This window comes from Balaenoptera borealis, assembly GCF_965194805.1.
Source record: "Balaenoptera borealis genome assembly, chromosome: 9".
Taxonomy (NCBI): Eukaryota; Metazoa; Chordata; class Mammalia; order Artiodactyla; family Balaenopteridae; genus Balaenoptera; species Balaenoptera borealis.
Genome location: NC_138873.1, coordinates 10,570,895 through 10,587,862, shown reverse-complemented (window position 1 = coordinate 10,587,862; position 16,968 = coordinate 10,570,895). Strand labels below are relative to the sequence as shown.

At 38.1% G+C, this 16,968-nt stretch overlaps 1 long non-coding RNA gene across 2 annotated transcripts in view; it reads right to left on the bottom strand.

The window, feature by feature from the left end:
* Positions 1-14,890, bottom strand: part of LOC309634513 — a 47,017-nt gene extending 32,127 nt beyond the window's left edge. For both annotated transcript variants that reach the window (XR_014248162.1, XR_014248163.1), the window contains exon 1: positions 11,085-14,890. This is a non-coding gene — a long non-coding RNA (uncharacterized lncRNA). The remainder of the gene's footprint in view (positions 1-11,084) is intronic.
* Positions 14,891-16,968: the final 2,078 nt, after the last annotated feature.

Genomic DNA, 16,968 nt, shown 5'->3' with positions numbered 1-16,968 from the left:
GACAGATAACATGAAGAAAAAATATAAAAACAAGGCTAGGAAAGACAGTCACCAATTTCAGAGTAGTGGCTACCTTTGGAGGGGAAGGGAGGAAACTGGGACTGAAAATGGGTACAAAGGCTTAAATGTATGTTCACATTTTTTCCCTATACTGTAAAGGAAGGAAGGAAGGAAGGGAGGGGGGAGGAAAAATGATGAGTCATTCAATCCAAGGGTAATTCTACACAAATAGGCAACACATAAAAACTGCCCCCTTAACAAATTAAAAAGTAGAGAGAACAGATATAGCATGAATAAATAGGAAATAAAACCTATGGAGGTTGATTTGATAACAGCTTGTCTTCGGTTACTGGTATTGGCATTAGTGTTCTATCTGCAAAGGTTTCTGGGAGAGAAAATGAATTTAATTTGCAAAAGAAGAGATTGATATTAGAGTGAAGGAAGGATTATGTGACTCTAAGGCTGTTTCAACCTTTAATAGATGTTAGTATATCCATTGTAGAAGAGTCTTGTTTCCTTAAAATATTTACAAATAAGAATGATTTGACTTAAAAAAAATCTCTTTCTGAAGGCAAAATGGTACACTAGATCACTGTTCTCCAATGTGTTGGTGTGCAAACATCTGGGTAAAAGAACTGCAAATGGTAAAAGCCCTCCTTGGGATGCTTCCAATTCATAAAGTCTCAAACTAAGGAAGTTCCTGGACCCACTGCTGTTTGCCACAATTCTGAAGAGGAGAAGAAGAGAGGGACAAGGAAAGGGAAGGGGAAAGGGAGGAGGAGGTGGGGAGATCAGAGGTAAAACTGCACAAACGACTCACCTCCTTTTACCTACTTGTTCCCTGTTTCTCACTCAGGCAAAGGGTTGGATGCAAAGAGAACTGGAATAAACTCCGAATGCGATCACTTTCTACATTTCCTCTTCCTGCAATTTTCCAGACAGCTGGCCTTCCTTACCTCAGCCAGAGTAGAGAGAAAGTGGGGTCTAATTACATCTCTTCCAATTCAAGCTGGCCATGGGGACAGTATCAGTGGGAACATTTGTTCATGGGTTTTATTGTTAAGTTTATGGCAGCTAAAAATATAGGCCCTGACCTTTTGTCTTTTCTCACAGTGATGGCAAAGATTTTCACCCAGACACCAAGACCACCAGAAATGACATCCTGGGTCAGTCCTGCAGACCCTTCACTGCTTCTTGGAGGGTCCCGTGAATAATTTGAGGACTACCAGTTGATATAATCTCTGCCACCCCAGCCAGAAGGATGACTCTGAAATGTCATTTCCCCCACAATTCTCTTTTTTTCATTGAGGTATAATTTATATATTATGAAATGCACATATTTTAAATTAATTCTATTAACTTTGATAAAATTATGCTCCCATCCCAATCAAGGTACAGCATAAAATCACTTTTAAAGGAAAATTATTTTCTGGATGAAGCCAATAACAATGAAACACAATAGCTTCTATTTCCAAATCTTACACTTGCAATTTTAGAAATAGTATCCAAGACTTGAAGATAATGAGATACAGTGTAGTAAAGAGTACATTTTACCCCATCTGTAAGAATAGTTCTATTTTCCATAGTCATTTAGATAAGAAACAGAAAATGCTATAAATCACTGTAAACTGATTTGTACTTTAAAATACAAATCTTAACATTCGTATGCTGAAAAATGATTAATCATACTTTATATTCTTTTCATATTTTCTTACACTGCCACATGAATAAGCTGATATACCTTATCTTATTTCCTATCTGAAACAATCTGGATTAACAGTCTAGGCTGAATTCCATGCTAGAAAGGGGGATACAGAGCTACAAATGGTTCTCTTTAAGTCAAAGGAAAATAAGAACAAGTACAGGAACACCTTACTCTGGAGTTTCTTTATTTGGGTTTAAACCTCTCTTCACAGGCTTTTTTCAAGTCTTTGAAGCATTATTAAATGATCCTACTATTGATTTTCCGTGCCTCAGTCCTGGTGAAAATGGAGTGACTTGGACCACTAATGACTGAAGTCCACTCATTGTCTAAAGGACAATCACAAAGGCTGGAGCTCATTCCTGCAAGCATCCTCATAACTTAGATTTCAACGCCTGGAAATAGGACAGGTGGGAAATAGGACACAGAATTCAACTCATCTCTCTTACTTAAATATAGCACTGCTGCTATTTCTGTTACTTATCTTGGGAAATTTTATAAGTATTGGTATATTTTGCTATTCAGCATGAAGCTGTATGCCTCATTTCTACCTTTGAAATCCAAATTTCCAAGTAATCAGTTTTGGGAAAGCATTCCTCTATTTCCAGCTTCATTCTCCATGGGCCATTTATTTGTGATGCTGAGCCACTGAGTAACTTGAAGTTACAGTAAGAATTTGTGATGCCAGTTTCCATCGTAAAAAGAAAAGCGTTTCGGACAAACAAACCAATTTTTTTTAAATAGGTAAAAGAAATGAACAGGCATTTCACATAAGAGAGGGGAAAAAGAATGGTCTCATAAGTTCAACCTCATAAATAATCAGGAAAATGCAAATTGAAACCACAGTGAGACACCATTTCAACACCCCTTCAGATCAGCAAAAAACTGTAGTCTGACAGTACCAAGTGTTGATGAGGATGTAAAACTACAGAAACTCTCGTACAAATTGGTGAGCATAAGCACATTATATGTATATTATGTGGATGTTATGTGACTGTATGTCATGTGACTGTTAGGTGATATTAAATTAGTGTTAGTTTTCTTAAGTATGGTAATTCTGAAGTATTTGGGAGTGAAATGTCAAGATGTCTACAAATATAAAATGGTTCAGTATAAAGGATGAGCAGAGAGAAAGCAAGTATGATCAAATGTCTTCTTAAAAGTAGGGGGCAGGCTCTGGGGGCAGAGTCTGTAAGTCTGAATTGTGGCTTGGCCACTTACTGATTGTAGTCTGGGTAATTAATCTCTCTGTACCTCAGTTTAATGATCTGTGAAATGGGAGTAATGCTGGTATATATTCAATAGAGATGTTGTGAGCATTAAATGAGGTAATTCATGTAAAGTACTTAGAGCAGTCGCTGCTTTGGCATAAGCCTTCAATAAATGTTATTACCTCTGTTGGCTCCATTTTGTAGATGATGTAAGTTGAGACTCAGAAAGGTGATGTAACTTGTTCAGTCACATAACTGGCTATTGGTGGTTGGAGCTAAAAGAGCTGGAGCTGTCAGGAAGCTCTCCTACTAGTAAACAGCAACACACACACAGCAGCCCTGTTTACAAGAGCAAAAATTTGAGACAACCCAAGTGCCCATCTACTGTAGAATGGATCACTAAATTGTGTTACATTTCCCTACTAGAACTCTATACAGCCAGGGAAACGAATAAGACAAATTAACATGAAGAGTATCAAAAAAGTGAAATAAGTTAAAAGCTTTTATTTTATCCTTAAAGATTTTAGCTGCTCCAGCAACAAACGGACTGATTAACCCACTAAAACTACCATGAAGAAGATAAATCAAAAAATGCTTTGGTTTAGAAACACTTTGTACTTCATCACACCATTTTCTGTAAGAGCAAGAAATTGTTATCTAAATGTTTAACAGGTGAGTAGTTATATAAACCAAAGCATTACTCCTACAATGAACTAATTTGCAGCCATGAAAGCTGTGTCTTTAAATGAATATTTAGTGATATGGTGGAATGCTCACTATGTAATGCTGAATTAAAAAATATAGAATTGCAAAGGGCAGACAGCAGAAGCAAGAAGAACTACAATCCTGCAGCCTGTGGAACAAAAACCACAATCACAGAAAGATAGACAAGATGAAAAGGCAGAGGGCTATGTACCAGATGAAGGAACAAGATAAAACCCCAGAAAAACAACTAAATAAAGTGGAGATAGGAAACTGTCCAGAAAAAGAATTCAGAATAATGATAGTGAAGATGACCCAGGACTTCGGAAGAAGAATGGAAGCAAAGATCAAGAAGATGCAAGAAATGTTTAACAAAGACCTAGAAGAATTAAAGAACAAATACCTAGAAAAATTAAAGAACAAACAGAGATGAACAATACAATAACTGAAATGAAAAATACACTAGAAGGAATCAATAGCAGAATAATTGAGGCAGAAGAACGGATAAGTGACCTGGAAGACAGAATGGTGGAATTCACTGCCGTGGAACAGAATAAAGAAGAAAAGAATGAAAAGAAATGAAGACAGCCTAAGAGACCTCTGGGACAATATTAAACTCAACAACATTCGCATTATAAGGGTCCCAGAAGGAGAAGAGAGAGAGAAAGGACCCAAGAAAATATTTGAAGAGATTATAGTCAAAAACTTGCCTAACATGGGAAACGAAATAGCCACCCAAGTCCAGGAAGCGCAGAGTCCCAGGCAGGATAAACCCAAGGAGAAACATGCCGAGACACATAGTAATCAAATTGACAAAAACTAAAGACAAAGAAAAATTAATGAAAGCAACAAAGGAAAAACAACAAATAACATACAAGGGAACTCCCATAAGGTTAACAGCTGATTTCTCAGCAGAAACTCTACCAGCCAGAAGGGAGTGGCACAATATATTTAAAGTGATGAAAGGGAAGAATCTACAACCAAGAGTACTCTACCCAGCAAGGATCTCATTCAGATTCTGTGGAGAAATCAAAAGCTTTACAGACAAGCAAAAGTTAAGAGAATTCAGCACCACCAAACCAGCTCTACAACAAATGCTAAAGGAACTTCTCTAAGTGGGAAACATAAGAGAAGAAAAGGACCTACAAAAACAAACCCAAAACAATTAAGAAAATGGTCATAGGAACATACATATCGATAATTACCTTAAACGTGAATGGATTAAATGCTCCAACCAACAGACACAGGTTCGCTGAATGGATACGAAAACAAGACCCATCTATATGCTGTCTACAAGAGACCCACTTCAGACCTAGGGACACATACAGACTGAAAGTGAAGGGATGGAAAAAGATATTCCGTGCAAATGGAAATCAAAAGAAAGCTGGAGTAGCAATACTCATATCAGATAAAATTAGACTTTAAAATAAAGAATGTTACAAGAGACAAGGAAGGACACTATATAATGATCAAGGGATCAATCCAAGAAGAAGATATAACAATTATAAATACTATATGCACCCAACATAGGAGCACCTCAATACATAAGGCAACTGCTAACAACCCTAAAAGAGGAAATCGACAGTAACACAATAATAGTGGGGGACTTCAACACCTCACTTACACCAATGGACATATCATCCAAACAGAAACTTAATAAGGAAACAGAAGCTTTAAATGACACAATAGACCAGAGAGATTTAATTGATATTTATAGGACATTCCATCCAAAAACAGCAGATTACACTTTCTTCTCAAGTGCACATGGAACATTCTCCAGGATAGATCACATCTTGGGTCAAAAATCAAGCCTCAGTAAATTTAAGAAAACTGAAATCATATCAAGCATCTTTTCTGACCAAAACGCTATGGGATTAGAATTCAATTAAAGGGAAAAAAACGTAAAAAACACAAACACATGGAGGCTAAACAATACGTTACTAAATAACCAAGAGACCACTGAAGAAATCAAAGAGGAAATCAAAAAATACCTAGAGACAAATGACAATGAAAACAGGACGATCCAAAACCTATGGGATGCAGCAAAAGCAGTTCTAAGAGGGAAGTTTATAGCAATACAAGCCTACCTCAAGAAACAAGAAAAATCTCAAATAAACAATCTAACCTTACACCTAAAGGAACTAGAGAAAGAAGAACAAACAAAACCAAAAGTTAGCAGAAGGAAAGAAATCATCAAGATCAGAGCAGAAATAAATGAAATAGAAACAAAGAAAACAACAGCAAAGATCAATAAAACTAAAAGCTGGTTCTTTGAGAAGATAAACAAAATTGATAAACCATTAGCCAGACTCATCAAGAAAAAGAGGGAGAGGACTCAAATCAATAAAATTAGAAATGAAAAAGGAGACGTTACAACAGACACTGCAGAAATACAAAGCATCCTCAGAGACTACTACAAGCAACTCTATGCCAATAAAATGGACAAACTGGAAGAAATGGACAAATTCTTAGAAAGGTATAACCATCCAAGACTGAACCAGGAAGAAATAGAAAATATAAACAGACCAATCACAAGTAATGAAATTGAAACTGTGATTTAAAATCTTCCAACAAACAAAAGTCCAGGACCAGATGGCTTCACAGGTGAATTCTGTCGAACATTTAGAGAAGTACTAATACCCATCCTTCTGAAACTCTTCCAAAAAACTGCAGAGGAAGGAACACTCCCAAACTCATTCTATGAGGCCACCATCACCCCGATACCAAAACCAGACAAAGATACTACAAAAAAAGAAAATTACAGACCAATATCACTGATGAATATAGATGCAAAAATCCTCAACCAAATAATAGCAAACAGAATCCAACAACACATTAAAAGGATCATACACCATCATCAAGTGGAATTTATCTCAGGGATGCAAGGATTCTTCAATATACGCAAATCGATCAATGTGATACGCCATATTCACAAATTGAAGGAGAAAAACCATATGATCATCTCAATAGATGCAGAAAAAGCTTTTGACAAAATTCAACAAGGATTTATGATAAACACTCTCCAGAAAGTGGGCATAGAGGGAACCTACCTCAACATAATAAAGGCCATATATGACAAACCCACAGCCAACATCATTCTCAATGGTGAAAAACTGAAAGCATTTCCTCTAAGATCAGGAACAAGACAAGAATGTCCACTCTCACCACTATTATTCAACATAGTTTTGGAAGTCCTAGCCATGGCAATCAGAGAAGAAAAAGAAATAAAAGGAATACGAATTGGAGAAGAAGAAGTAAAACTGTCACTGTTTGCACATGACATGATACTATACATAGAGAATCATAAAGATGCCACCAGAAAACTACTAGAGCTAATCAATGAATTTGGTAAAGTTGCAGGATACAAAATTAATGCACAGAAATCTCTTGCATTCCTATATACTAATGATGAAAAATCTGAAAGGGAAATTAAGGAAACACTCCCATTTACCATTGCAACAAAAAGAATAAAATACCTAGGAATAAACCTACCAAGGGAGACAAAAGACCTGTATACAGAAAACTATAAGACACTGATGAAAGAAATTAAAGATGATACAAACAGATGGAGAGATATACCATGTTCTTGGATTAGAAGAATCAATATTGTGAAAATGACTATACTACCCAAAGCAATCTACAGATTCAATGCAATCCCTATCAAATTACCAATGGCATTTTTTACAGAACTAGAACAAAAAATCTTAAAATTTGTATGGAGACACAAAAGACCCCAAATAGCCAAAGCAGTCTTGAGGGAAAAAAACGGAGCTGGAGGAATCAGACTCCCTGACTTCAGACTATACTACAAAGCTACAGTCATCAAGACAATGTGGTACTAGCACAAAAACAGAAATATAGATCAATGGAATAGGTTAGAAAGCCCAGAGATAAACCCACGCACCTATGGTCAACTAATCTATGACAAAGGAGGCAAGGATATACAATGGAGAAAAGACAGTCTCTTCAATAAGTGGTGCTGGGAAAACTGGATAGCTACATGTAAAAGAATGAAATTAGAACACTCCCTAACACCATACACAAAAATAAACTCAAAATGGATTCGAGACCTAAACGTAAGGGCAGACACTATAAAACTCTTAGAGGAAAACATAGGAAGAACACTCTTTGACATAAATCACAGCAAGATCTTTTTTGATCCACCACCTAGAGAAATGGAAATAAAAACAAAAATAAACAAATAGGACCTCATGAAACTTAAAAGCTTTTGCAAAGCAAAGGAAACTACAAACAAGATGAAAAGACACCCCTCAGAATGGGAGAAAATATTTGCAAACGAATCAACAGACAAAGGATTAATCTCCAAAATATATAAACAGCCCATGCAGCTCAATATCAAAAAAACAGACAACCCAATCCAAAAATGGGCAGAAGACCTAAATAGACATTTTTCCAAAGAAGATATACAGACAGCCAACAAACACATGAAAGAATGCTCAACATCACTAATCATTAGAGAAATGCAAATCAAAACTACAATGAGGTATCACCTCACACCAGTTAGAATGTGCATCATCAGAAAATCTACAAACAACAAATGCTGGAGAGAGTGTGGAGAAAAGGGGACCTTCTTGCACTGTTGGTGGGAATGTAAATTGATACAGCCACTATGGAGAACAGTATGGAGGTTCCTTAAAAAACTAAAAATAGAATTACCGTATGACCCAGCAATCCCACTACTGGGCATATACCCAGAGAAAACCATAATTCAAAAAGACACATGCACCCCAATGTTCATTGCAGCACTATTTACAATAGCCAGGTCATGGAAGCAACCTAAATGCCCATCGACAGATGAATGGATAAAGAAAAAGTGGTACATATATACACTGGAATATTACTCAGCCATAAAAAGGAACGAAATTGGGTCATTTGTAGAGACGTGGATGGATCTAGAGACTGTCATACAGAGTGAAGTAAGTCAGAAAGAGAAAAACAAATATCGTATATTAACGCATGTATGTGGAACCTAGAAAAATGGTACAGATGAACCGGTTTGCAGGCAGAAATAGAGGCACAGGTGTAGAGAACAAACGTATGGACACCTGAATTGGGAGACTGGGATTGACATGTATACACTGATGTGTATAAAATTGATGACTAATAAGAACCTGCTGTATAAAAATAAAATAAAATAAAATTCAAAAATTCAAAAAAAAAAGTTATATTTCACATGGGTCTTAAAAAAATATATATATATATATGTAGAATCCCCAAACATTAAATATAAATATACAATTGACCCTTGAACAACTCTGGGGTTAGGGAGACAATCTGACCACCAACCCCCTGCAGTCGAAAATCCATATAACTTTATAGTTGGCCCTCTGTATCCTCAGTTCCACATCCATGGATTCAACCAACTACAGATCGCCTAGCACTGTAGTATTTATTGAAAACAATCTGCATATAAGTGGACACATGCAGTTCAAACTCATATTATTCAAGGGTCAAATATATATACATATATATTTGTATGCATATGTATATAATAATGTATATGTATACCATATATTTATATATATTCACATATGACATATAAAAATACATGTATCTCACAGAAGAATAAACATGGAAGTTTATGCACCAAAACAAAGTTTTTTAAGTTAAAAGTGGGTTTCTTTGGATAGAGAGATGGGATACTCTCCTTTTTGTTCTCATCTGTAATCTTGATTTTCTTTTATTTCTACAGTGACAATGTAAAAGTGGTGACTCAGGAGAGTAATTAGGCAGCATCTAATAAAGTCATGGACTTTGTCCCTAGAATCCTGAAACATTTCCACTCCCGGGTGAAATTCTTCACATGTGCACAAGGAGACAGATATAAGAAGGTCCATAGCAACATTGTTTACGACAGAGAAAAAGTAGAAACAACGGACATCTATCAACAGAAGCACAGGTATCTAGACGTGGATATCTAGGCAGCAGTTAAAAGGAAGGAGGCAGAGCTACTGTACTCAATCTGGGTATATCACAAAAATACAATGTGGAGTGCCTTATCTGCAAATTGCAGAAATGTAGGTGCAGTATGATACCGTTTATATAAAGATTAAGAACATGCAAAATCACATTATATAATGTCTTATTTATGTGTATATACATATGTAGCAAAAAAGATTTTTAATGCATGGTCATGATAAATATCAGTTTATATGAGGAATGTGAGGGGACTGAGATGAAGAAGGGGGACACGTGGTATGAGGGGGCTTCAGTTACACCTGAAATGGCTTATCTCTTGGGCTGAGTAGTAGAATACAGATGTTTGTTATATAATTCTCTTTGGGTTTGTTGTATGCCTGAAATGTTTCATAATGAAATAGAACTCATATAATGAAGTAAAAATTTAAAGTCAAGTGTATCTCTAGAAATGAAATTAATTTCATTTCTGGAAGGTGCAATCATGGACTTTTGCACTAATTTCTTAAAATATTTTTACATCTTTATTTTTGGCAAAACCGACATTTCCAAACCAGAATATTTGTTTTCTGCTAAAATAGAAATGGCTTTTAATGAGCATATTTGATTATAATCATTACCCAATTTTGTTCAAAATGCAAACTATCTTCACTGGGGTAAAAATTAAAACATACGACTCCCTCCCTTAAAAATACATATTTAAAAGAGGGGGTTTAGAGAAAGGCAGTGAATCTGAAAAAAGTAGTAGTCCTTCGATTCTTTCCGCATATTCTAAATTTAGGGGGAACTCTATGCTCAGAGCAGCCCCTCGGTGTCTAAGCCGTGCTTCCAGCCTTGGCATGGCCGGTGATCCCAATCCTGGCCAATTTTGTCAGGAGGCAGACTTACACATTTGCACATGGTTACACAGTTTCGTCAGCGAAACAGATTTAAACTAGCTTTAAAGGAAGGAAAAGAAAACATTCGGTGCATTCCACGTTTTCCCTTAAGTATACTGTACCGTCCAGTCATGCTGCATTTTGCATTCCTCAGAGCCCCAAAAAGCTATTTAAACTTTGCACATAAATCACTCCATCCCTTGTGAAATACAGCTGTCTCCTGCAAGAGCACTACGGGGCGACCGGTCCCAAGTGGCTACACCCGGGGGTGAGGAGCCCAGCTCAAAGAGAATCAAAGGCAGGTGACTTGAAGGGACGCGCATCCTGCCTGGAAGGCTGGAGAGCCTCGGGGAAGTTCTCATTTTTTCTGTTCCGCCTCCACCACAGTCTTTGGGTTAAAAGCTCATGTGTTTAAAGCTGGTAAATTCTACCTCCTGACGACACGCTCTCAGCAGTTCCAGCAGGTGGGAAATGGAGGGTTACAAGGGCGGAAAGGATCATCAAAAAAGAGGACGGAAGAAGCAGAGCGAAGCTGGAAAAGGTGACGACCACCAAAAATTAACAGTGATATAAATGGGGGGAGGCAGGAGTATACTTCCAGCAAAGAGGCTTTCCTTGTACCAAAGAATCCACCGCGCGGTGCCTGTAACTCACAGACGCGACTTGATTGACAACAGTTCTGTTTACACACCACACGGCCTCGGGGAGTCGTCCAGCGTTCGCAAGTCGGTGCCTGCGTTCTGTTCTGGATGCTTCCTCTGGAAAGGAGCGGCCTGCGCGGGGAGAGGCGGGGCGCTGGGAAGGCCGGGCTCTCCCCACCCGGTCCCCACTCGCTGGGGAGGAGGGAAGCCGGTTCCCGCACCAGCCTACCCAGGATCTGGCAGAGGAGGGCCGGGCGGTGCTCGGGACGAGTCTGTGAAAACACAGGGCATCTGCCTGGCACGTCCCAGGGCCTTCCTCCCAGCGCACCGACTCTTTCTGCACTGCTGATGAGGGTCCCTGAGAACAGAGGCAGTCTCCGACCCAAACCCTGCCCAAAGCCCGGCTCGGGCGCGCGGACACAAACACACACACACGTGCGCGCACACTCACACCCACGCACTCACCTGCACAAGCGCACTCACACACGCACCCACTGCGCAGGTAGGTATTGCCAACAGGGGCCCCTTCTTTCTATGGAAGGTGCTTTGTAGCTGAATTCAGCGGGAAGGAATCATCCCAAGGCAGCCCTTGCTCCAGGCCCTCCCTAAAGAAGTGAGAGAAGTCGCTTCTAGAAAACCCTGGAAGCTTCGACTTCCCAGGGCAAGGGAGGAAAGTCCACTTCACCTTTAGCTGGCCAAAAATCGTTCCTTCCTTTTTGGGCCTGGCTTCTCCTGTAACTAAAAGGGCTACATCTAACGTGAACTATCACTCAATTGCTTTCTTTTTTTGTGGAATAGTGGGATCTTAGGTTCAGAGTTAAATTCATCCCCTTTCATGACATGGCACCACGCTAGGCACCTGCACGGAAGTCAACTCACCTTGTCCTTACGCAAGGGTATAGGGTTGCTATTAATATCTGCCTAGTAACGTAAGGAAAAAGGGTTTAGTAGGTCGTGCTATTTGTATAAAGTCATACAGACTAGTTCAGACTTGCAGGCCTAGCTTTTTAAACTCCAAGTTTCAATACTACGTAACTTAGAAGTGACTTCATCCTTGACCTATTATTTTTCTCTACAACCATCTCTCACGAGCTGTCTTTATTTCCTCCTTTCCTCCTTCTCTCGTCCTTGTCTTTCTTCTCCCGTCCCCGCCATGGTCACTTTTTTCTAGACTCTGGATGGCTGGAGAAGAGGAGGATTAAAGGGCTGTAAGCAGAGGAAATCCTATCCATCAGAAAAGGATGAGGGCAGAGCCGGGGACTTATGGTCCTGCTGCCAAATTAATATGGTACGAGAACCAGCCGGGTCGGGTCTGGACACGCTTTTCTGTTTTGCAGCTCACAGAATTTTTTTTGTCACTTCAACTTCAGTGATCTTTGGTGCCCCCGAAGGCAAGTAGCACACCTGAATCATAAAGCTTCAGATGAGTTGAGTTCAAAGTTTTATTTTCTCCTTTTAAAGCCCTCAATAAATTAGGGCAAAGGTAGTTTGGAATCCACCCTCCTGCCTTGGCGTTCCTCTGGGATTATTAAGGTTGGCTAAGCAATACGGTCTTGAGAAACCAGGTGTAACGAGACCTGGGCGGAGGGATCTGGGGGTTGTTTGTGAAACTTTCTCCCCTTCTGTGGCATATGCCAGAGTCTTTCTGGAGCAATCCTGCGAGCTGGCCGCCGTCGCTACGTGGTGCAGTCGTGGCGGACACACGAGTGAGGAAAGGGGTCACTGAATTCTGGGCTGCAGGCTCAGTACACCTCTTCACGCCCTCCACACCCTTACCTTCTCCCCCATCATCTTTAGAAGCCTAGTTTGCTAATATTCAAAGAGAAGTAATGCTTCAGAGCTCTGCCACCGAGTTGACTCGAGTTCTGAGGGTTAAAGTGATATAATACAGTCAAAATGAACATTCTGTACAAATCTAAGTTGATCCTAAAGGAAGCAATTAATTCTCACTGTTCTCTGTTTCCCTTATCTTTATGTGGAATCATATTTTGTCCTTGCTGTCTAATGTTTTTACATTTCCAGCAAAATAATTGATTCTTTCTAAGGCTCTTTTTAAAATTATAGTGTCGGGGTAGTCAGCAATTCCTGTTTCTTCTCTGAGCATGTGTACCTGCAAATCTCCTCCTGCTGTAGCGACTAACGTGCTTTTTGAATCCAAGCCTGCAGAGATGCCATTTGCTATAATTTTCCAGGTTGTGCTGTTTCCTCAGGGAAAACTCAGAGACCCTGCGACATGTATGTATGTTGAGACAGGACGGGAACTTAGAGCAGCAGAAGGAATGTGGCATAAGGTGGCTTCATTCCAAGCCCCTAGGATGCCCCCTCAATCACGCCAAAATCCTGTTCTGGAAGATCCGCCCCGCTCAAATCCGGTTCCCAGCAAAAACAAGTGACAAAAGTAGGTGGGAGTGGGAACTGTGGAAGGATCAGCCCCCCGTGGAATGAGCTTGCTGATCTTACAAATGCCTTCCTTTCGAATAGAGTGGAACTTAGAGAAACAGAGGCTCTCTTGCAGGAGGAAAACAAAACGAGAAAGTGAACTCCTTATCAAAGATAAAGGAAATCTTTTTCACTCTGCTTTGTACTGTGATCTAAACCTACTGGAAGTCAGACCCAAAAGAGCTACAACCCCAAATTGGCAAGAATATCACGCTGGTCAGCTCCATGGGGTTTGAAAAAAGCTGAGAAGTGATTCCATTCCTCACGACCCTCCAGGACATTCTCCAGGGATCTTCATGGTGATACCAGCTGCTTCTCTACCTCTGGTTATTTACTAGAGGGTGTTCTGCATGGAGAAAAAGGACCCCTTTCTACTTTATTCCAGTGTAGTGGTCATTTTTATAGCCCTTTATCTCCGTGGTCCCCAAAGCATTTTACAGAGGAATCTAAATCTATTATTATGGGGGAAATACAGACTTTTAGGGAACTGAAATGAGAAAACCCTTTGGCTAGAATAACTTATCCTTTATTTCACACAGGCTCTCAGTAACATAGAACCTATCTAAGCGGTAAATAGATTCAAAGTCATAGAGAAAATGACCCAACGATTATTTTTTTGTTTTTACTCTTTGGTTATGTTCTTTGAGTCAATTTAGAAAGTTAATGATTTTCAAAGTGGGGTAGTCTTTTACTTAAACCTTTACAAATCAACATTGATGCATGTCCTTAAATAAAATTAAAAACCAACTCCTAATCATTTAAATCATGGTGCAAAAAAAGAGTTTGTTATAACCAGCAGACCAAGGGACCATTTATAGAGTAAAAGGTAGATGAATTAGACGAAAGGGGAGGTATGGGAGATTAACCTAAATTACTGATTGTTCCTTTTCTCAAAATTCTTTTTGGCAAAGATTAAATTATACCAAATATCAATCAGTTTTTTGATGATAAGACTATCAAACTTGTTTCATTAAACACTCTGCCTTCTCTTACACCTGTCTAAACAGGCTTTTCCCATTTAGCTCCCTATCAATCCAGAGTTATGATTATGCTGTAACTTGGGAGATCCCTCATATCAAATATTAATATTTGTATAGTTATTAAAGTATTTGATGATTTGTACAGGGACTCTCAAATTAAATATAGCATGTCATTTATAGTCTTTCCTTAGGAAATTATTTTCTAACCTTTGGTCTTTGCTGGAACAACTTGTAGGATGATTTATACTTTAAGTGGTATATATAATAATGAAACACTTTTAAAAAGTACAACATTTAAGCAAAATCTTTTACATTATGTAATGCAGTGGTTTTTCAGACTGCATTTACCCAAGGACTCTTTAAATATATATATATATATATGGATTTATATATTTAAATATATATAATATATATATATAAATATATTTATATATTTAAATATATATATATTTATATATTTATATATAAATATATATATATATAAAATAGAAGCCAGTGGTTTTTCAGACTGCATTTACCCAAGGACTCTTTAAATATATATATATATATATGGATTTATATATTTAAATATATATATAAAAATATATTTATATATTTAAATATATATATTTATATATATTTATAAATTTATATAAATATATATATATATATATATATATATATATATATATAAAATAAAAGCCAAATAAATAAAACAGATAGAAACAGAGTGTTGGGGGCAGGCAGTGGAGAAACAGGTTTTAATACTTTTAACCTTTTCAAGGGCCACAGAAGCACCTTTGAGGAACACTGGAGCTCTAGGGAAGTGTGAAAGCCAGTGTAGTATAAGTAGACTTATAAAAAAGAAAAAAATAAAGGGCACTGTTGGAGATGACATACCTCTTCCTTGCAGCTGTATGTATGTGTGTCTGTGTCTGTATGTGTGTTTGTGAAATCTCACTCAATTAATATCTGGCTCCTGTATTTATCATTCTTGCTCTCAGGCTGCAACTTTTGTGACATTTTATGATAGTCCAATTGGATTCTGTGTCTATGAGTTTCAAATTCTTACTTTTTTTTTTTTTATCCTAGCAGTACAGAAAAGGTCAGAGGATATGTTAGGGCAAAATATATGTGACCTCCATGAAATTATTTACATAAATATTTCTATTTTATAGAATAACAGTAACATCTCAAGAAATGATTGTCAAATTATGATTAGGACTTTAGAGACTATTTCACCCCAAGATTCTGATTTTTTTTTTTTTCAGTTGAGAGGACTGAGGTCCTGGAAGTTGAGAGACCTCACCATGGTTACAGGGGTAAATTCCAAATCCAGACACGATTTTCTTGCCCTTGAGTCACATGGTTTTTCAACTACTCTATGAGCTGCATTATATAAATTAATATGAAACTTTTACAATTTGAAAATATCAGAATTAACTGTTGACTGAAATCAGTTGAATATTTCTACATTTGTTTAGACTAATCCAGTCTGGTTCACGTTCAGTCACAGTCAAGAAACACAGCTTGTGTTAGATCAAAGATCATGGAAATATCCTTAAGCAACACATGTCTCCTGCAAAAGGATTTCAGGAGGTCGTACAGGGAGACAAAGCATACTAACATACACAAAGCATTCATGCCTTCCTTGGAAAGCAGAAGTTGCATAAGCATGTTACGGAGACAGATTAGCAAATCTGAGGCTGAGATTGGAAGGCTGAAACTTTGGTTTGGAAGAGTCTGGCCCTTTTCCACCATTGAGAGCTCCTTTCATGCCTAACTCCTTGAGCAGGAAGTGGGGAGAGATTGATCCAGAGGCTGACCTTCTCATAAACCCAGAGCATGAAATCTGGGGCTAGATGAGAAAGTCTGTGATTTTTGTCCTGTCTTGTGTATGTACTATCAAAATAAGTGAGGTTCGTGTGGTTTTTAACTAGTCTAGAGGTATTTGTACATATGCCACATTTTCAAATTACATAATTGGACACTTTATTTAGAAGTCACATTTCTTTAAACATGCCATTCTCTGCTTCAGGCTAAGTTGGAATTGTTTAAGTTCCTTTTGAGCTTTCAAGAGAAATAGTAGAGACGGATTTGCTATGAACCAAATAAATACACTAGGTTCCATTCTTGTTTTTTGGCAGCTATGTTTCTGCCAGTGAATATTAGCTCCTGTAATGTTAGCTATTGTGTGCCTAATTGTATATACAATTATATTACATGCATTTCAGTATTTATAAATGCAAATGCTTTAGAGTGAACAACTACCATAGGCTTCAATGGGGCAGCCGGACAAGGGGGCGGGTCTGTAGGTGAGGTTGTTCAGCCAAGTCTATCGAAGGCAATCCATAATGAGTCTCCAGCTGGGGGCTTACCTGTTGTTTAGAATAGTTGGGTAAATGGAAGATTCTTGTCTTTTCAAAAGCATCTGGGGTACTTGAGGCAATGATAATGTTTGTTATCTAGTTTATTCAGATTACATTATCCAGGCTGGCC